Source organism: Populus nigra, chromosome 1 (assembly GCF_951802175.1).
Source record: "Populus nigra chromosome 1, ddPopNigr1.1, whole genome shotgun sequence".
In the NCBI taxonomy this organism is placed as follows: Eukaryota; Viridiplantae; Streptophyta; class Magnoliopsida; order Malpighiales; family Salicaceae; genus Populus; species Populus nigra.
The window spans coordinates 26778609-26798698 of NC_084852.1; the positions used below are offsets into that span (position 1 = coordinate 26778609).

A 20090-nucleotide genomic window follows, 5' to 3' on the forward strand; every position below is an offset into this window, starting at 1 on the left:
TTTTAATTTGATTTTTTTTACAATATCATTGTCCATAAGTTTTTTTTTTGTTTTTTCTATAGGATTTTTCTCTTATTTTGAAAATAACTTGGGATATCTCTAGTTACCTTCACCCTCGTCATCTTCCTTTATGGCAAGTAGTTTTACAATATTACATATATTAGATTCTTGCACGGAAAACTCCAGTATGCATATTATTCACTTTGATTATTCTACATATATATTTTTTGTTTAAATATGCATTATTAATTAGTTTTCATTATTCAATGGATTTCGTGAATCCAATAAAATTATCCAGGAGGGAGTTTCCAGATAAAAAACTAAAAAGAAAAAAATATATTTTAAAAAACCTGAGTTATGTTATATTTTTAAAAGAAAAATAAGTGAATTAATACAAGATTTTAAATATTGAATTATGTTATCTTTGAATCGACCAAGATTTAATTATTGATATCAACAAAAATAAATCTTGCCCAGCTTGCACGCATGCAGGAGCTCAATCTGTGACTTTCGACTTCGCAAACAACTGTCCATAGACAGTCTGGCCAGGAACTCTGACGGCTGCTGGCAGTCCGCCTTTATCTTCAACTGGCTTCATATTGGCAACGGGTGCTTCATCTTCGCTGAGTGTCCCTGTCAATTGGTCTGGCCGCTTGTGGGCCAGAACGCAATGCTCTACGGATGCCTCGGGAAAGTTTGTTTGTGCTACTGCTGACTTTGCCTCTGGTGTCATAGAATGCAATGGAGCCGGTGCGATCGCACCAGCATCCTTGGCAGAATTTACTCTGAGATATAATGGTGGGAATGATTATTACGATATAAGCCTTGTTGATGGCTTTACCATCCCAATTTCGGTAACCCCGCAAGGAGGTCCTACTGGCTGCCCTTCTTCAAGCTTGGTTTAGGAAAAACAAATTTAATTTCATTGATTTATATAACAATTAGAGTTTTTGGGATGAAATCGACCCTTGCCAATTCAAGGACTAATTTGCTAAAAAAAAATATAAAATTAGAAAAAATAATTAGCACATGCGTCAAACATGCCAGCGACAGCGAGTGAGAGAGGTCGTAGCACTTAGGTGTCACGTTTAATAGACACCCGATCATGCTTTTCCTTGGTGTCATTTGAACCCTCTCACTACTGTGTTCTACCTTGTTATGTAGTAAGTGTCGACAACAAGCTTTGGGTTTGACTCTAACAACCAATTCTTTTTTTTTATTATTATTATTATGTTGGTTGAGATTTGAGATTCAATATTTTTTTCCAGTTTGATTTCTTTGGGGTTATCACAATCATATAATCCAGGTGGACTCCTTCTTTTTTCAATTTCATCATTTAATATTAGATTGATTGGAAATTGAGATTTGTAGTTTTTTTAAATTTTCTTTCTACAAGGTTATCACGATCTTATTATCTAGTCACAAATTTTAGGGGTTAATTTTGTTTGACCTGGATTTGTTTTTTGATTTTTAAATAGATTTTTTTACAATTCCATCCTTCAACATTGGATTGGTTAGGATTTGAGCTTCATGTTATTTTTTTTAGTTTGCTTTCTATAGGTTTTACATGTGCAAAGATTACCAGAAGATCAGATGTTCTTTTTAGTTTTGAATATTTGCTTCAAGGATGAGTTGTCATAAAACAAAAGTCGTTCAAATATTCGGCTTTTAATGATAATCTACACGAACCATGAGTGAGAAATCTCTTAAGCCCTTTTAGGAGAAAAGGATTGTTATACTTTAAAGTGTTGGCTCTTTTCTTTTGTGTTTTAGGTGTTTACAAATTGTACTCCACTCACCATTTTTTCACACTTCACGTGGGAAATAAGAGGCATAACATTTTATTTATAGGGAAATCTAAAAACCCTATAAATGGTAAAATATCAATTTGCCCTGTAAATATCACATATATAATTTTATGCTAATTATAGTAATTTATTCAATCAAGTCCCTACTTGATTTTTCTAGGTCTAGAATTGTAATTTCCTATATATATATTACACTCCAGTCCTTAATTTATAAAACTTATATACAATTAAGTTATAATTGATCAATCATCCCATTTTAATTTCTGACCAATGATTCTTATATGTGTGAGTCATTAGGTTTCCTAATAAATTGGTCCAAATATAAATCAGAATCCTAAATAAAATTAGATTAAATAAATTAATTTATTATCAATGCAACAATTAATTGATTTATATTTGAAGATCAAGTATAATGTTTAGCAACTTGTCATGATCTCTCAAATAATAGGAAAATCATAAGTAGTTTGACTTAGACTTCCAGTGACTAGATTCTTAGTGTAATTATTATCTTTTCATTAACAATATTTTGATTTCAACATTATAGCATGTAGGGTGTCTACTATGTCAAATAATGTTTGTTCTCAACACCATAGTCATTGATTCTTTAAAAAAGAATTGAAACTCGTTTCAAATCTTATTCCACCTCACACAATAATTTACAATCAATACTATTTTAGAACAGATATAATATTTTCTTTAATTCATATAGAATGATGAATCCTCTTTTGTTTACATAAATACCTTCATATAGTTCATGTTATATCCAATATTTGTCAATTTGTTACCCTTAATTAGAACAACGTGTAACTAAATCAAAACATAACACTCTCTATATAAGATAACTTAATAATATCAAATTCAATGATCACTTACACAACTATCATGTGAATCTTTCCATAGACATAGGTGATTTGTCCATATAAAATTCTCATGTGGGTCAGTTCAGTATACATGTTATATGACAAACACCTACATATTAATTCTAAGTACTATCCTTCATACCTCAATTTGTAAGAACAATTTCTTCCTTTTATAAAAAAAAAACATAATATGTATCAGTCATAATAACTCTAATTAATGTTCAGTCTTAATAGAGTATTAATTATGAATATTTATGAACAATGCTTTGATGTAGTAGAAATCTCATAATTATAATAATTTTATAATTTTATATGCAAAGCATTTTTATCCCAATAAATTTATCTTTACTCTAGATTCATTAATCAAATATTTGATGAATATTAAAAATAAAAAGTTCTTTATTAATAAATTAAATATATACACTAACATTGAGCTCATCCACCTAGATGTATTGGAAAAATAAAGGAGGCATCAATTAGTGGATCTCTCTATATGGTGACATTCATCAATGACTACTCCAGGTATGTCTGGTGCATTTCATGAAAGAAAGATCTGAAACCTCGGCAAAGTTTAGAGTTTAAAAAAGAAAGTTGAAAGTGAGGTTAGTAAGAAAATAAAATACTTACGTACAGATAACGTGACACTTGTGAAGAACTCTAACTATCTAAAAGTATGCAAGATTCGTCGACAACATACTTGTCTAGCAGCGCCCCATCAAAATAGAGTAGCGGGGAGAAAGAATAGGCACTTAGCTAAAACTTGTAGAAGTATGCTACAAGTCAAGAATGTTCCAACTAGATTCTAAGGTGAGTGCATGATGGCAGCTACACATGTTATCAATAGGCTTACCTAAGCAAATCTTAGATTCACCTCATTATGTGAGAAGTTACGAGCATGAGGGCAAAGATGAGTTACTTTAGAGTGTTTGGATATGTATGCTATGTGTTCATACTCGATATTCTTGCATATTCTTGGGTTTAAAATATGCAAAGAAAGGGATGGAGATGTTGCAATCCCAATACCAATAAAATGTATGGTATCGAGGAAGGTCGTGTTTGATGAAGCAACTTCCTAGTGGTCACCAGAAAAGGTGAAGGTGACAGATAATTCCCATTGTGAAGAAGAGTCTAATGACTTATTCAAGGATATGCAACAAATACCTTGAAAAATGGAGTCTACAACATTTGATGATCAAGAAAATCCTATAATGCGAGCAAGCCCCTAGAAAACTAGTGTTCATCAAATATCTTCTAAAGATGAGTAACCTAGATAGAAAAAGTTTAAGAACAAGGTACACCTCAGTCATAAATGAGAAGGTCAAGGAGACAACGGAAACTAAATCCAAAATATGCTAACATAACATTAGCTTTGAAAGCTTAGGTTATAGAGCCTATGACTTAAGAAGAAGTATCACAGAGTGGTGAATGAAAGAAAGAAATGGATGAGGAGATCCATGCTCTAAAGGAAAATCAGACTCGAGACTCTATATAGACGTGAAGCACATATCTTATAAATGGGTTTACAAGGTGAAGACATGTCCAGATGGATCGATCAAAATAATGCATTCCATAGAAGCTATGGTAAATGGATGTAATAATGCATTCCTCCAATTGCACGGACGGCTCTAGATAGTCAATCGAATATGGTGGGCAATGGGTAGCGCTTACTGGTCTACACGTGGAGAAGCAATTTAATTGTGCAATAATAGGAGTCTATGCCGGAACCACAGTACATGAGAGGCGTGAACTGTGGGATGATCTCCTTATCTTACAAGCTGCATTTGGAACACCTATGTTCATTGTTGGGGACTTCAATGAAACTTTGCATCAATATGAAAGGAATAGTGGGTTTTTCAATGCAATTGGGTCTGCAGATTCCAAACGTTTCATCTCAAGCTGTAACCTTTTGGAGTATTCCTTCAGTGGCCACCGATACACACGATTTCATGGCACCTGAATGAGTAGAATTGATAGAGCCTTTGCCACTCCAGACAGCCATTTAAAATTCTCAGGCCTTCTTCTCAGTCGTTTGCCACGAGGCTTGTCTGACCACTGTCCAATTATTTTAGGACAGCAATGCCAAACGTGGGATGGAAGCCATTTCGTTTTCTAAACTGCTGGGTATCCCAACCTCTATTCATGGAGAAACTCGAGGGTATCGGGAAGAAATGCGGTATTAAGTGCCATAAATTAATTTTGGTCTGTTGGCTTTTGATTTAATTTTACGGAGTTTAAAAGCTAAAATTAAAAGATCAAAGATTTATTTCAATGAAAAATATGATTTATCAGCTTGCACGAAAACTAGAAACTACTATGTGCTTTTGTCGTTCTATTCTTATCTTCAAGATAAAAATAGTCATCCACTTTTGAATTTAATAATTAATCAAATTCAAACTTTAAAGAAAAGAATGAGTTTGATTGAAACTTTATTTCTCACACACAATGGAACTTTTGCACTATAAATACAAATCGCAGTGTATGCACAAAAGGGAGGGAGACAATTACAAGAAACCCTAGAGAGAGGCCATTATCAGAAATCCTAAAAGAGACAAACATACAAAAAAAAAGAGGAGGGGGCAGTGAACCCTATACTAGCCGCCAATTTTGGCCCGTTGGTTTTTTATTTAATGCGGTATTAAGTGTCGTAACTCAATTTTGGCCCGTTTGTTTTTTATTTAATTTTACAGGGTTTAAAAGGTAAAATTAAAACATCAGAATTTCGATGAAAAGTATGATTTATCCTTACTACAATGTACATAATTAGGGACTACAATGTAATTCCTCTTCCACACAACCTCTCTTTATTCTTTTATTTTGCAGCCCTCCATCACCATCATCTTCATTTTCAAGTGCAGCAACAGTTTGGAAGATCTCCTCCGCGATAGCACCCCAACTCCATCGTGAGCAGCATGTTGGATTGACAACCGCGTACAGCGCCCAGCCGTCTCCCTCGACTTCGCCTCCAGCAGCGGCACACCCAGGTAAGTTTCCTTCCTTTCTTGCTAAAATAATTAACTTGTTACTGTTGCATGCATGCATGCATGAACCATTCACGCATGCGTGCAATAGTGGCCAGCCGGGTCACTAGTTTGGACCAGTGAGCCGACCCTTTTTTGTTTTAAGTTTTAAGACCGGGCTACACAAATACCAAAAAATCTCTATTGACCAGTTAGGGTTTCTAGACCATAATACCAGGTGGCGACTCCTTAAACTAGACCCTTTTCTCTTAAAGAACAAGATGTTAGATATATGTTTTTTTTTTCCATGAGAAAATATTTTTGATCGGTCACCATGATGTTCGGGTGTGACAGAATGGCGACTCCACTGGGAAATTATGACTAAGCTTTGTTTTTTTATCTTTTTATAGCTAAAAAATATTTGTCGTATTGTTTTTTTCTTTATTGTTGCTATGTTGTGTTTATCAAGTTTTGTTTTTTGTTTTTCTCTTTTTATTGTTTTAGCATGCATAGTTATTCATGTTTATCATGCATATATATTGGATATGGATCTAAGGCCTTCACACATCACTCATCTCATTTTTTACGTATGGTATCAACTTTAAGATAAGTGGAGGAGTAACGACACCTCAATGGCTTTAGCCTGGGTCAGGCTTGCTAAACTATTCAACTCTCGTATGATTGTTTGCTAGATAATGGTTGATATGCCAAACTGATATTACTCAAGACCTTTATCTTCATGCTGCTTGTAAACCTCATATCAACCTTTTGAGGACGATTACTGAGCATGCGGAAGACCTTTGAGACTAGATAGTAAAATTACCTCAATCCATTTAATGACTAGAACCTACCATTTAGGTTGATCCCTGTGTAATTTCACTAAAATAAGCTTAAACATGTAAGGATCCTTATTACAGGTCTTTCGAGTGACATAATGGCTGTTATTCCTAAGATAACCACTGTTGCGATGTCGCGGTCGCACAAATTAATTACCCTAGCTTAAAATACACAAGATAGTATAGAGCAAGCAAGGGGTCGAACCCATGAGGAAGTTTCAAGTTAGATTTTTATGTTGTACATTATGTAATTGGGGGGATTTGGTTTGTGATTATCTAAACTATGGCAGCAATTAAACTAGCAAACAAAATCAATTAAAACCGAAACTTATCAAGAAAACAAACCTTGGTCGCAAGCACACATCCACCTACAGAAATCAGAACTGATCCTTGAAACGAAACTTCAGTTTATATTCTGAATTTTTTATCTTTTCTTAATATTGGTTACTTAACGGATCCACCGTATAACTAACCCTAACCAACAAAAATTACAGTGTCCGCACTAATGATTTAATCCAATGGCAGCCTTAAGATCTAAATAAATTCATTAATCTTAACAACCAAGTTGTCAGCTTGTGTTGCTTTGATCGAATGTTCTCCTTAAGTTTAATAACGTAGTTCCGCTACAATTATCCTGCTTAGTTGCTTCACAAGTTTATATACCACAACTCCGGTTTTGATATCAAACTTAGCAATAGATTGTTCACAATAATAACTTAGAGTCCGCTCTAGCAATTAAGATAAACAATCATAGAAAATATGCATAGGAAAACAAACATACTCATTCATAATACAAACTGAAAATAAATGGAAGAATAAATCTCACAGTTCTTGAAATCTGAAGGTTTTTGCGTCCTTGCAACCAAGAAAACGAGCTTAGCCTTGCATGTCTATTGAACAACTACTCCTAAAGATGCAAGAATACATGATTTCTGATTTGTAGAGGGGAGAGTTTGTGTTTCTTCTCTTATGGTTGCCACCCCTTTGTTTTGTTTTACTGCACTCTCTCTCCCTCACTCTTGGCTCTCTTCATAGTATAAACTTAGATGCCTATTTATACACAAATTGTAAGTAAGAAAAATCAAAGTTCAAGTGTGAACATCAATAGATGGTGGTAGTGTGAAGGCGGCTGGTGGCTGGTGGCTGGCAGCTGGTTTGTGGTTGGTGGTTTGAGGTTGGTGGCTTGAGGTTGGTAGCTCCCTTCCTTGACCTTCTGGATTGATTTTCTTGAGAAGCTAAATTGCTGAAATTAAAACTTGGATGTCGGTTTTGATGTTCGGGATGTAATTTGGACTCGTTTCTTCACGAAATCTGTTTGCTGGCAGAATTCAGTTGTCATCTTTGAAAACTCATATCTCCCTCATATGATATCGTTTTTGGCTGAAATGTGGAGCATTTATAGACCTTTGAGTCAGGAATCCAAAACAATTGATTTTGTATCAATTGGATATCTACAGCTCCAGATATTGAATTTTGAATGGACAAAGGTCAACACTGGCAGAATGCGAGTTTTGACTTTGAAGGATGTGATTTCCATGCTCTTTGACTTAGATTTCCAGAAATGTATGGATGTTAGCTTTCTAATGCCACTAGAATCACTTCATTTCGACTTTTAGAGCTTACGCTCTGCACAAAACATCGACTGAGGGTCAAATCTGCCAATTACCTCCAATTTACTTCTTTTTGCATCTTTCATCTAAAAGTGCCTTCAAAACATAAAACAAAGAATATCAAGGTATTTTATTTATAAAACATAGGCAAAACACTAGTTAAATGTGGGTGAAACTATCGAATAATATGGTTACATCAAATACCCCCACACTTATCTCTTGCTCGTCCTCGAGAAAGGATAAATAAAATCAAATTGAAAATAACTATGATCAATCTCTTAATCTCCCATCAATGTCCAAGAATATATGCATTATAAACAAGAATACAATCAAGAATGATAAATAGTATAATTCTCATGAATTCATTTACATGCAAACTTCAAAACTCAATTAATCGTTGGGATTTAAATGAAATCTATGCCATGCCAAAGTGATAGGTCCTCTCATTGATATACGCTCCAACACTTACTTGTTTAAGGCTTATATGTTTAAATCTCTCAAATTCAATCAATGAATATGTTCTACCATAAGCTTGCTCTTCAATCTCATCTCCATTACTAACATATAACAAGCAATGCATGAATCAAAAGATCTTATTCTCCAGTTGTAATGGGGCTAGGGTTAAAGTGAGGTAAAAGAGTAAAAGAAATGAGTCAAACCAAAAAAAGTAGAGCATTCTGAAAAATGATATTTCCAACAAGATATTCCATTAAAGCACATAAATTTTTCATCTTTAATCACCAATGCTTAAATTCTTTTAATTTCAAGCTCTTTCAACATAAAACCTTAAGAACATAAAGGAATACCTTTTTTTTTCTTTTTTTTTCTTGTTTTTCACCTTTGGCAACTTTGCCCATCTTTTCATCAAGCATCACTTATTCTTTCTTTTCATGTAATTTCCAACCATAATTCCATGAAATATCACAAGTATATGCTCTACTAATCCTTGGCTAGGGGAAAAGGAAAACATATAAAAAGTTCAGGTTTATACATGGATAAAGCAAAGAAAAGATAAACAAGCTCAAAAGAGGCTCACTAAGGATAATATGCTTTAGGTTGGCTTTTTGGTTCAAGTGGTTAAAATTTCTAATACCTTTATCATCTTCATGTACACATGTAATGTGAATGTAATCTCAGTAAGCGCTTTTATTTTTATGTCATTGGCTTGACATGTTGCATGTTCATTCTTCATAGATTGGTTCAGCTAACTCCACAAAAGCAGTGAGTTCTGCCGTCCAATTGTCATAGAAAGGTTTCAAGCGATGCCCATTGACCTTGAGTACTTTATTGGTTTCTAAACTTGTAATTTCAACTGTACCATAAGGAAAAACATTAGAAACAACAAATGGTCCAATCCAACGAGAGCGTAACTTTCCAGGAAAAAGTTTCAAACGCAAATGATAAAGAAGGACTTTGTCTCCAACATTAAACTCTTTTCTTGTAATCATTCGGTCATGGAGACTCTTAGTCTTTTCTTTGTAAATCCTTGCATTCTCGTAAGCATCATGTCGAATCTCTTCTAACTCTTGCAATTGCAACTTTCTTGCAATCCCAGCAGCATCATAATCCATGTTACATTTTTTAATGGCCCAAAAAGCTTTGTGTTCAAGCTCCACCGGTAGATGACATGCTTTTCCATAAATCATCCTATAAGGTGACATTCTAATAGGTGATTTATAAGCATTCTGATAAGCCCAAAGTGCATCACTAAGTCGTAGACTCCAATCTCGCAGGTTAGGTTGCACTGTCTTCTCCAAAATAGACTTGATTTCTCGATTTGAAATTTCAGCTTGGCCATTCGTTTGAGGATGGTATGTTGTTGAAGTTTGATGCGTCACATGATATTTGCGTAACAATGCTTCCATTGAACGATTGCAAAAATGAGTGCCACGATCACTAATGATAGCTTTAGGGATTCCAAACCTGTCAACTATGTGAGTCTTGACAAAATCTAAAACAACCTTAGCATCGTTAGTTCGTGTGGCTTTCGCCTCAATCCACTTGGACACATAATCAACAGCAAGAAGGATATAAAGATTACCAAAAGAAGAAGGAAATGGACCCATAAAATCAATACCCCAAACATAAAAAATTTCACTTACAAGAATATTCGTTAAAGGCATTTGATTCTTATGATTGATATTACCTGTTCTTTGGCATTTCTCACATGATTTGCAGAAGTGATATGCATCTTTAAAAATAGAAGGCTAATAAAAACCACTTTCAAGTACCTTATGGGCCGTTCTTTTTGCTCCAAAATGCCCACCACAAGAATGAGAATGACAAAAAGTGAGAATGGAATGAAATTCATCCTGTGGTACACATCTCCTTATTACTTGATCCACACAAAATTTCCACAGGTAAGGAGTATCCCAAAAATAATATTTAGCATCAGCTCGTAACTTGTTCTTTTGGGATGTAGACAAACCTGGAGGGAATTCTTTGGTGACTAAATAGTTCACCAAATCAGCATACCATGGTCTTGTAGAGGAATGTAGCACATACAACTGTTCATCGGGGAATGTTTCTTTTATTGTTTCGGTTTGTATATCCTCGGTCCTCAGTCGGCTCAAGTGATCAGCCACATGGTTTTCAGCACCTTTTTTGTCTTTGATCTCAAGATCAAATTCTTGCAAAAGCAAGATCCACCTAATCAATCTTGGTTTGGACTCTTTTTTCTTCAACAGATACCTTAAAGCTGCATGGTCAGTAAAAACAATGACTTTTGTACCAAGTAGATATGACTTGAATTTTTCAAGAGGAAACACTACTGCAAAAAGTTCCTTTTCAGTTGTATGGTAATTGCATTGCGCTCCGTCCAACATGCGAGAAGCATAGGCGATAACATGCAAACTCTTCCCAATTCTTTGCCCAAGCACAGCTCCTACCGCATAGTCACTCGCATCACACATTATCTCAAAAGGTTCATCCCAATTTGGTGGTTGGATGATGGGGGCAGATGTGACACGTCTCTTAAGCTCATCATGGGCATTTTTACATGCATGATCAAACACAAAATCCACTTTTTTGGCTAATAGTCTGCACAAGGGTGCTGTAATCTTCGAGAAATCTTTGATAAAGCGTCGATAGAAACCTACATGGCCTAGAAAAGAACGAACTTCCCTCACACATGAGGGGTAAGGCAATGATGAAATAACATCTATCTTAGCTTTATCAACCTCTAATCCATGTGAAGACACAACATGCCCAAGAACTATTCCTTGTTCTACCATAAAATAACACTTTTCATAGTTCAAGACAAGGTTAGTTTCAATGCACCTTTTCAAGATCAAAGATAAATTTTCTAGACATTTATCAAAAGAATCACCATACACCGTGAAATCATCCATAAAAACCTCGATTATTCTTTCAACATAGTCAGAAAAAATACTCATCATGCATCTTTGAAAAGTTGCAGGTGCATTACAGAGACCAAAGGGCATTCTCCTATATGCATATGTACCAAATGGACATGTAAATGTAGTCTTTTCTTGATCCTCAGGATTAATAACAATCTGATTGTATCCATTATATCCATCAAGAAAGCAATAAAAAGACTTATATGTCAGGCGTTCAAGCATTTGGTCCATGAATGGTAATGGAAAATGATCTTTGCGTGTAGCAAGATTTAGCTTTCTGTAATCAACACACATTCTCCATCCACTTAAGATGCGAGTAGGAATGAGTTCATCATTTTTTTTTTCACCAACGTGATTCCGGTCTTTTTAGGCACCACATGGATTGGCGCGACCCATTTACTGTCAGTGATGGGGTAAATGACTCCTGTATCTAACAGTTTCAAAATTTCAGCTTTCACTACCTCCATCATAGGCGGGTTCAACCTCCTTTGCATTTCCCTTGTTGGTTTTGCGTTGTCCTTCAATAGTATGTGATGCATACACATTGAGGGACTAATGCCCTTGATGTCGGCTAAAGTCCATCCAATGGCCGTCTTGTGATCACACAACAACTTCACAAATTTTTCCTCTTGCATACTTGTCAAACCTTTTGCTATGATAACGGGAAGTGTATTGTTGTCGCCAATGAATACATACTTCAAATTATCTGGTAAAGGTTTCAATTCTAGCTCGGGGGCCTGTAAAATAGATGGCAAAAGCTTTTTATGTGAAAGTACTAAATCAACAAAGACATTACCATGGGGAACGGTTTGCAAAGCTTGCAAAGTCAATGCTAATTCGTGCATGTTTTGGGGAACACATATGTGCCTTTCCCTCTCTTCTATCTCGGTAAAATTATAGCCATAGCTCAAAGCTACGCTTAATCCGTCCTCACAATCAAAATCAAAAACTTGCTGCACACACTTATCAATTTGGTCATAACATGTGATAGAATAAACATTGCTATAAGGATATGTCATTGCATCATGAAAATTAAATTCAATTTTTTCATCTCCTACCTCCATAGACAAAGTATCCTTACCACAATCAATCTTTGTATTGGCAGTTTTCAAGAATGGTGTCCTAAACAATACAAGAGTGTTGTTTGATGAATCACAAGAATCATGTTCCATATCAAGATTATAAAAATCACATGGAATAACCAAACTATCTATCTTGACTAGGACATCTTCTATCACACCAAGTGGATAAACAAAACTACGATCCGCAAGTTGTATTACAATGTTAGTTTTATTCAAAGGCTCAAGACTAAGAGAATCATAAACATGTTTGGGCATAACACTAATGGATGCACCTAAATCGCATAAAGCTCTTTTAAAACCAGCATTACCAATAACACATGGGATAGTAAACGCACCTGGGTCTTTTTGTTTCAAAGGCAGATTCTTTTGAACAATGGCAGATACAACTTCACCCATACTTACCATTTCATGACCTTTGAGTTTGAAAGCTCTCTTGGTAGTACACAACTCCTTCAAGAATTTTGCATACTTGGGAATTTGCTTGATAGCATCAAGCAAAGGAATGTTGAGTTCCACTTTCTTGTAAACCTCTAAAATCTCTTTTTCTTTATCTTCTTTCTTTGACCTAGAAGAAATCACAGGAAAGGGTGGAATTGTTTTAAAATTGGAATTCATTGATTGAGGAATTACCTTTGGAGTGGTGGTCGTTATTTCAGTTTGGGAAGGAGAAGGATGTTTCTTCTTTGTACTCAATTCAGTTTCTATCTCTTCTTCTTCCTCCATCTCAATTTGTTTTGACCTTTGTCTTTCAAGTTCTTTCCCACTTCGCAGCATGATCGCACCAACATTCTCTATTGGATTCAATGCTTGGGAGGGCAATTTTCCATTCATTTATGCTTCCAATTTCCCTACACTTGAAGCTACTTGCCCCATTTGCTTCTCCAAGTTGTGAATACTTGACCTTGTTTCCTGTTGAAGGTCACAGTGTTAGAATCCAAAGTTTTCATCATCTCACGAAGATCATCATTGGATGACGACCCCATAACATTGGAGTTTGTGAATGGAGAAGGGGGTTGTCTTGCTTGATAATTCTGTTGGGATTAAAATCCATGGGGATGAAACTGTCGGCCTTGATTGCTTTGTTGAGGTAGGTTCCCATAGCGTAAGTTGGGATGATCTCTCCATCCAGGATTGTACGTGTTGGAAAAGGGATCATATTTACATTGGGGTTGTCCATTGAATGCTCCATCAACTACATTAGTCTGTTCAATGTAATATTCTTGCATTGTTGGGCACATATCTGAGGCATGTCCTTATAAGGAACATATGCTACAAACTTTTACTGCTGTACATTTCCACAAGCCAAAGAACGCACAAGAGAAGTAAGATCATTAACTTTATTTTCAAGGTTAGAAACACTTACCTCATTTACTCGTTTGTTTGAGAAATCTCCACGAGTGCCAAACTGTTTTGAGTTGGCTGCCATGTTTGAGATCAATTGGTGTGCAACCTCGGGTGTCTTATCTACTAATGCCCCTCCACTTGTAGCATCAATGATACTACTGTCAGTAGGCATCAATCCTTCATTGAAATATTGAATGAGCAACTGATCAGGTATTTGATGATGAGGACATTAAATGCAAAGTTGCTCAAATCTTTCCCAATATTCGGAGAGTGTCTCTCTATGAGATTGCTGAATCCCACATATTTCTTTCCTTATGTTGGCAACTCGAGATGTTGGGAAATACTTCTCAAGAAAAATCTTCTTCATGGCATTCCAAGTTCCAATAGATCCTGGGAGAATATAGAAAAGCCATGTCTTTGCTGCCCCTTTTAAAGAAAAAGGGAAAGCTTTGAACTTAACTTGTTCTTCGTCAACTCCATTCGGTTTCATGCCAATGCAAACCATATGGAACTCCTTGAGATGAGTATGAGGATCTTCTCCTGCAAGACTATTGAATGTTGGTAGCAAATGTATAAAACCAGATTTGAGCTCAAAGTTTACATTATTGTCGATGTTTATGCACAATGGTTGGTTTTCCACGTTAGGAGCAGTAAGCTCCTTGAGTGTTCGTTGTCGTGCAACAGCCATGGTGTTAAGGCGAGCTTCCTTTCGTAACCTGCGTAAAGTGTTTTCTATTTCGAGGTCCAACTGCACTTGACTTTGATTAGTAGAACGGGTTACATGCATAAATCATCAAGAAAACTCAAAATAAACCAATCACACAAGAGATTGAAAACAATGCAAATTGTACGAAAATCCTACGGTAGAAAACTAAAACTACATAAAAACCCTAGAAAACAGTGGAATTTGGCCTCGATAGGGTAGGGTTAGTGGTTACCACTACTCCTATTCAGAACGTCATTTCCCTTCCAGAAACAAAAGGTTGAAACCTAATTCCACCAAAAAATATGTTTTGAACAGTCTCGTTGCCGTAAGTGAACAGTACCGTCACAAGCAAAAATTTTGTTTCTCTTTTTTTTTTTCAATCACAGCAAATAAAAATAATAGTATAAGCACAAGAATCAACTAAAATTACCTCCTCGGCAACGACACTAAAATTTGTTGCGATGTCGCGGTCGCACAAATTAATTACCTTAGCTTAAAATACACAAGATAGTATAGAGCAAGCAAGGGGTCGATCCCACGAGGAAGTTTCAAGTCAGATTTTTATGTTGTATGTTATGTAATTGGGGGGATTTGGTTTGTGATTATCTAAACTGTGGCAGCAATTAAACTAGCAAACAAAATCAATTAAAACCGAAACTTATCAAGAAAACAAACCTTGGTCGCAAGCACACATCGACCTACAGAAATCAGAACCGATCCTTGAAACGAAACTTCAGTTTATATTCTAAATTTTTTATCTTTTCTTAATGTTGGTTACTTAATGGATCCACCGTATAACTAACCCTAACCAACAAACAATCACAGTGTCCGCACTAATGATTTAATCCAATGGCAGCCTTAAGATCTAAATAAATTCATTAATCTTAACAACCAAGTTGTCAGCTTGTGTTGCTTTGATCGAATGTTCTCCCTAAGTTCAATAACGTAGTTCCGCTACAATTATCCAGCTTAGTTGCTTCACAAGTTTATATACCACAACTCCGGTTTTGATATCAAACTTAGCAATAGATTGTTCACAATAATAACTTAGAGTCCGCTCTAGCAATTAAGATAAACAATCATAGGAAATATGCATAGAAAAACACACATACTCATTCATAATACAAACTGAAAATAAATGGAAGAATAAATCTCACAGTTCTTGAAATCTGAAGGTGTTTGCGTCCTTGCAACCAAGAAAACAAGCTTAGGCTTGCATATCTATTGAACAACTACTCCTAAAGATGAAAGAATACATGATTTCTGATTTGTAGAGGGGAGAGTTTGTGTTTCTTCTCTTATGGCTGCCACCCCTCTTTCTTTTGTTCTATTGCACTCTCTCTCCCTCACTCTTGGCTCTCTTCATAGCATAAACTTAGATGCCTATTTATACACAAATTGTAAGTAAGAAAAATCAAATTTCAAGTGTGAACATCAATAGATGGTGGTAGTGTGAAGGCGGCTGGCGGCTGGCGACTGGTGGCTGGTGGCTGGCGGCTGGCGGCTGGTGGCTGATGCCTGGCAACTGGTTTGAGGTTGGTGGCTTGAGGTTGGTAGCTACCTTCCTTGACCTTCTGGATTGATTTTCTTGAGGAGCTAAATTGCTGAAATTAAAACTTGGATGTCAGTTTTGATGTTCGGGATGTAATTTGGCCTCGTTTCGTCACGAAACCTGTTTGCTGGCAGAATTCAGCTGTCATCTTTGAAACGTCATATGACATCTTTTTTGGCTGAAATTTGGATCGTTTATAGAACTTTGAGTCAGGAATCCAAAACAATTGAGTTTGTATCAATTGGATATCCACAGCTCCAGATATTGAATTTTGAATGGACAAAGGTCAACACTGGCAGAATGCGAGTTTTGACTTTGAAGGATGTGATTTCCATGCTTTTTGTATTTTTATTTTTCTTGACTTAGATTTCTAGAAATGTATGGATGTTAGCTTTCTAATGTCACTGGAATCACTTCGTTTCGACTTTTAGAGCTCACGCTCTGCACAAAACATCAACTAAGGGTCAAATCTGCCAATTACCTCCAATTTACTCCTTTTTGCATCTTTCATCTAAAAGTGCCTTCAAAACATAAAACAAAGAATATCAAGGTATTTTATATATAAAACATAAGCAAAACACTAGTTAAATGTGGGTGAAACTATCGAATAATATGGTTACATCAACCAGTATTGAGTATAGACTCGACTCTGAATCCTTGTAAATGACCAAGGGAGACTGCCCTAAACTGGATGTTTGTGAGATACCGCTACTCAAAGACATTAGATGCATAATAAAAGACACCAAGTACATATCATTGAAAGCTCAGATGACAAAAGGCTAAGCAGATATTGTAAATCCTCGGTTATAATTTTCTGGGTATTTAAAAGATGAGAAATTTAACCAATAGTAAAATGGGTTAAATTAAATTAAAGAAACCTAATCAAGATAAAAATAGTGAAATTAATGAAATAAAAAGTGAATATAGTACTAAACCATTGAAAAGAAAAACATTTGTGAGGACAAAATGAATACGTAAGATCAAGAGAGGTCAATATTCAAATAACATAAGGTTGAGAGTTTATGTATAAATGATAAAAAGGGGTGGGGGGTAAAAGTGCAATTAACAAGATGTTAGAACTATAAATATCATTCTATTTTCTCTCTTGGAGGGACTAGTAAGAGTAAGAGAGAGTTTAGAGAGAGGCTGGAGAGAAGATATATTGATGGTAAATCAACCGACAGCTATTACTCCACCTTCCACCGTTGGATCAGCACAATATTCGGGTATGTTGTTCTCATCCATGTCTTGTACATTTTCACTTTAGGAATTTTCTATATCAGTCCCTGTTTGAGAGATATCGAGGGAGGAAAATATCTAGGAAAATACACTTCTGGACAGTCTTCTTTGCTGTCTGTTTCTCCTTCGGCCACCGTTGGATGGGGCTATAAATTGGATATGTTGTTCTCCCTAATTTTGTCTAGATTCTGAACGGTGGAGATCTGAAACAAGTATTCGGTATAGAAGTTGTGTATCTCGCATAGTAGGTCTGCAAGTTTGAGGTCAATTCGGTTAAACCCATATTTCTGGAAATTTCACCATTTGATGAAGTTAATATTTGGATATGTTATACTCATAATAATGCATTATAACTTAACAGTATAGATTGTTTGGAATATTATTCGTTTGTTATTTATGGTTGATAGGAATTGTGTCAAGGATTGTGTTTGGAAGAATATTGTTCGGAAAGTTTGTAAAATCGACAAAAATGTTTTATTTTGATGTTAAGAGGGAAGATTGAAATAAATAAGATAAATTGGCTCTTATAAAGATATTCTTTTTTTTACAGTCTTAAACAATATGTGATATGACCAGTGGTTGAGATGATAGAGAAAAAATTAAATTGTGGATGTTGTGTGTAAATGAAAAGGTTGATGAATCTAGACAGATTCATCTCCTAACTTTTAGAGAGAATTCGAGTAGAAGGATTAGAGAATTAAGATCAAGTTTCTCATACTAATTGTAGTTTTGGATGTTAGCTAACTAAGAAATTGGTCTTGCTCAATATGCTGTTGTAGAACCCAAGCTATGGGTCATCAACCGAGATTGGGTCTTGACAGACCTTCTAGGATATTGTTTGTTGATGAGCAATTTTAACTATCTCAAAGGCAGAACTGGGTTCTCCTTCCTTCAAAGAACTTGTAGCCTCGTGTATTAGCTTTCCAACGAGACTAATCTCACTTGAAATAGAGTTCTATAAGTCAAGATATAGTTAAAAATCTGATGAGTGTTCAGACAGTAACAGTTCATTATCTAGACAATAACAGTTAGTTAGTAACAATTCAATGTCTAGATAGTAACAGTTGGACAGTAACAGTTCAAAGTGTAGAGAGTAACAGTTCAAATGTCTAGACAGTAACAGTTCAAAGTGTAGACAGTAACAGTTCAATGTCTAGACAGTAACAGTTCAAATGTCTAGACAATAACAATTCAAAGTCAAACAGTAACGGTTGGAAAAGTCAAACAGTAACAATTCAAAGTCAAACAGTAACAGTTGGAAAAGTCAAACAGTAACGGTTGGAAAAGTCAAACAGTAACTGTTCAAAGTCAAACAGTAACAGTTGGAAGTCAAACAGTAACGGTTGGAAAAGTCAAACAGTAACAGTTCAAAGTTAGACAGTAATAGTAGACTTTCACGTGAATACTATATAAAAGAATTGAGTCATACGAACACTTGCATATTGAGATACTAACTCTGAAAATATACATGATATATGTATGTATGTTATTATGAGGAAATGAACATGCATAAGAAAGTAACATATGAGTAATGGATGAATATGAATTCTCTAAATATCGGCCTGAAGGAATGATAACTATGGTTGGATAAAGGATGACAACATTAATGGGTGTAATGAGAGAAACATAAGATATAAAGAAAGAAATGATTGAAAGAAAGATTTATTAGCTATAGATATGATTATTATAAAACATATCCTTGATTGAGGAAAATTTATGAGATAAATCTGTGACTGTAGAAGGGACCACCGGTGTGGTGCAACAGCAGCAACAGGGGAGCACGAGTAGAGCTTCTACTGCAGGCAAGTGACTTTCACCTTCCTTTTAGATAATGTTGAATAATGAAAATACTTTATCATGAATGTTACTATATTGTGTTAATTCAGATACCAGACTGTCAAATGCTTAAATGTTAACAAATGGTTGATTAGCTTCAGCTAAAGGCATCTGAAGAGATGACCTCGAATAATGAAATACCTTATCATGAACGTTGCCTTATTGTGTTAATTCAGATATCAGATTGCCAAATGCTTAAATGTTGACAAATGATTGATTAGCTTCGGCTAATGGCATCCGAAGGGATGAGCGGGGCAAACGATTGATTAGCTTCGGCTAATAGCATCTGAATGGATGACTGGAATAAATGAACAATTAGCTTCGGCTAATGGCATCCAAAGGGATGACCGGGACAAACAGTTGATTAGTTTTGGCTGATGGAATTCGAAGGGGATGGTCGGGGTGAGTGAATAGTTAACCTCGACAAATGATGTCTTAAAAGAATGGCCGGATTTAAGATTATAGTTGATTACAAGATTTGGTGCATATATATATATACACTGCAAGTTATGTATACCAAGAACATGAAGGAACTACAAATGTAACGCTTCAAACATGAGATAATGTTAATGCTTCGTTAAACTGCCAGACCATTTTCTTATTGTTGTTGTTATTATTATTATTATTATTAAGTAATTGCATTCTTGTAATGTTTTGTACTACAGTAGGGACGTCATACCAACAAGATGCCTAGGAAACCCGATACATGGGAAACTACTTTTGCAAGGAATCATGTAGTTGCATTCTAAATCATGATGTATTTTACATGAATCAATGTACTGAATGTATAACTATTATTAGATCCTTTTAGATTAAATTCGTGGTGACTCTTTGTAGGATAGAATACAAATTCATGACTATGCATGTATATTTTAAATGCGAACTTTTAATCATGCAAACA

General features: G+C 35.4%; 1 pseudogene; it reads left to right on the forward strand.

Moving 5' to 3' along the window:
- The first annotated feature begins 93 nt into the window (after positions 1–93).
- LOC133680887 (uncharacterized) lies at positions 94–19262 on the forward strand (annotated as a pseudogene).
- Positions 19263–20090: the final 828 nt, after the last annotated feature.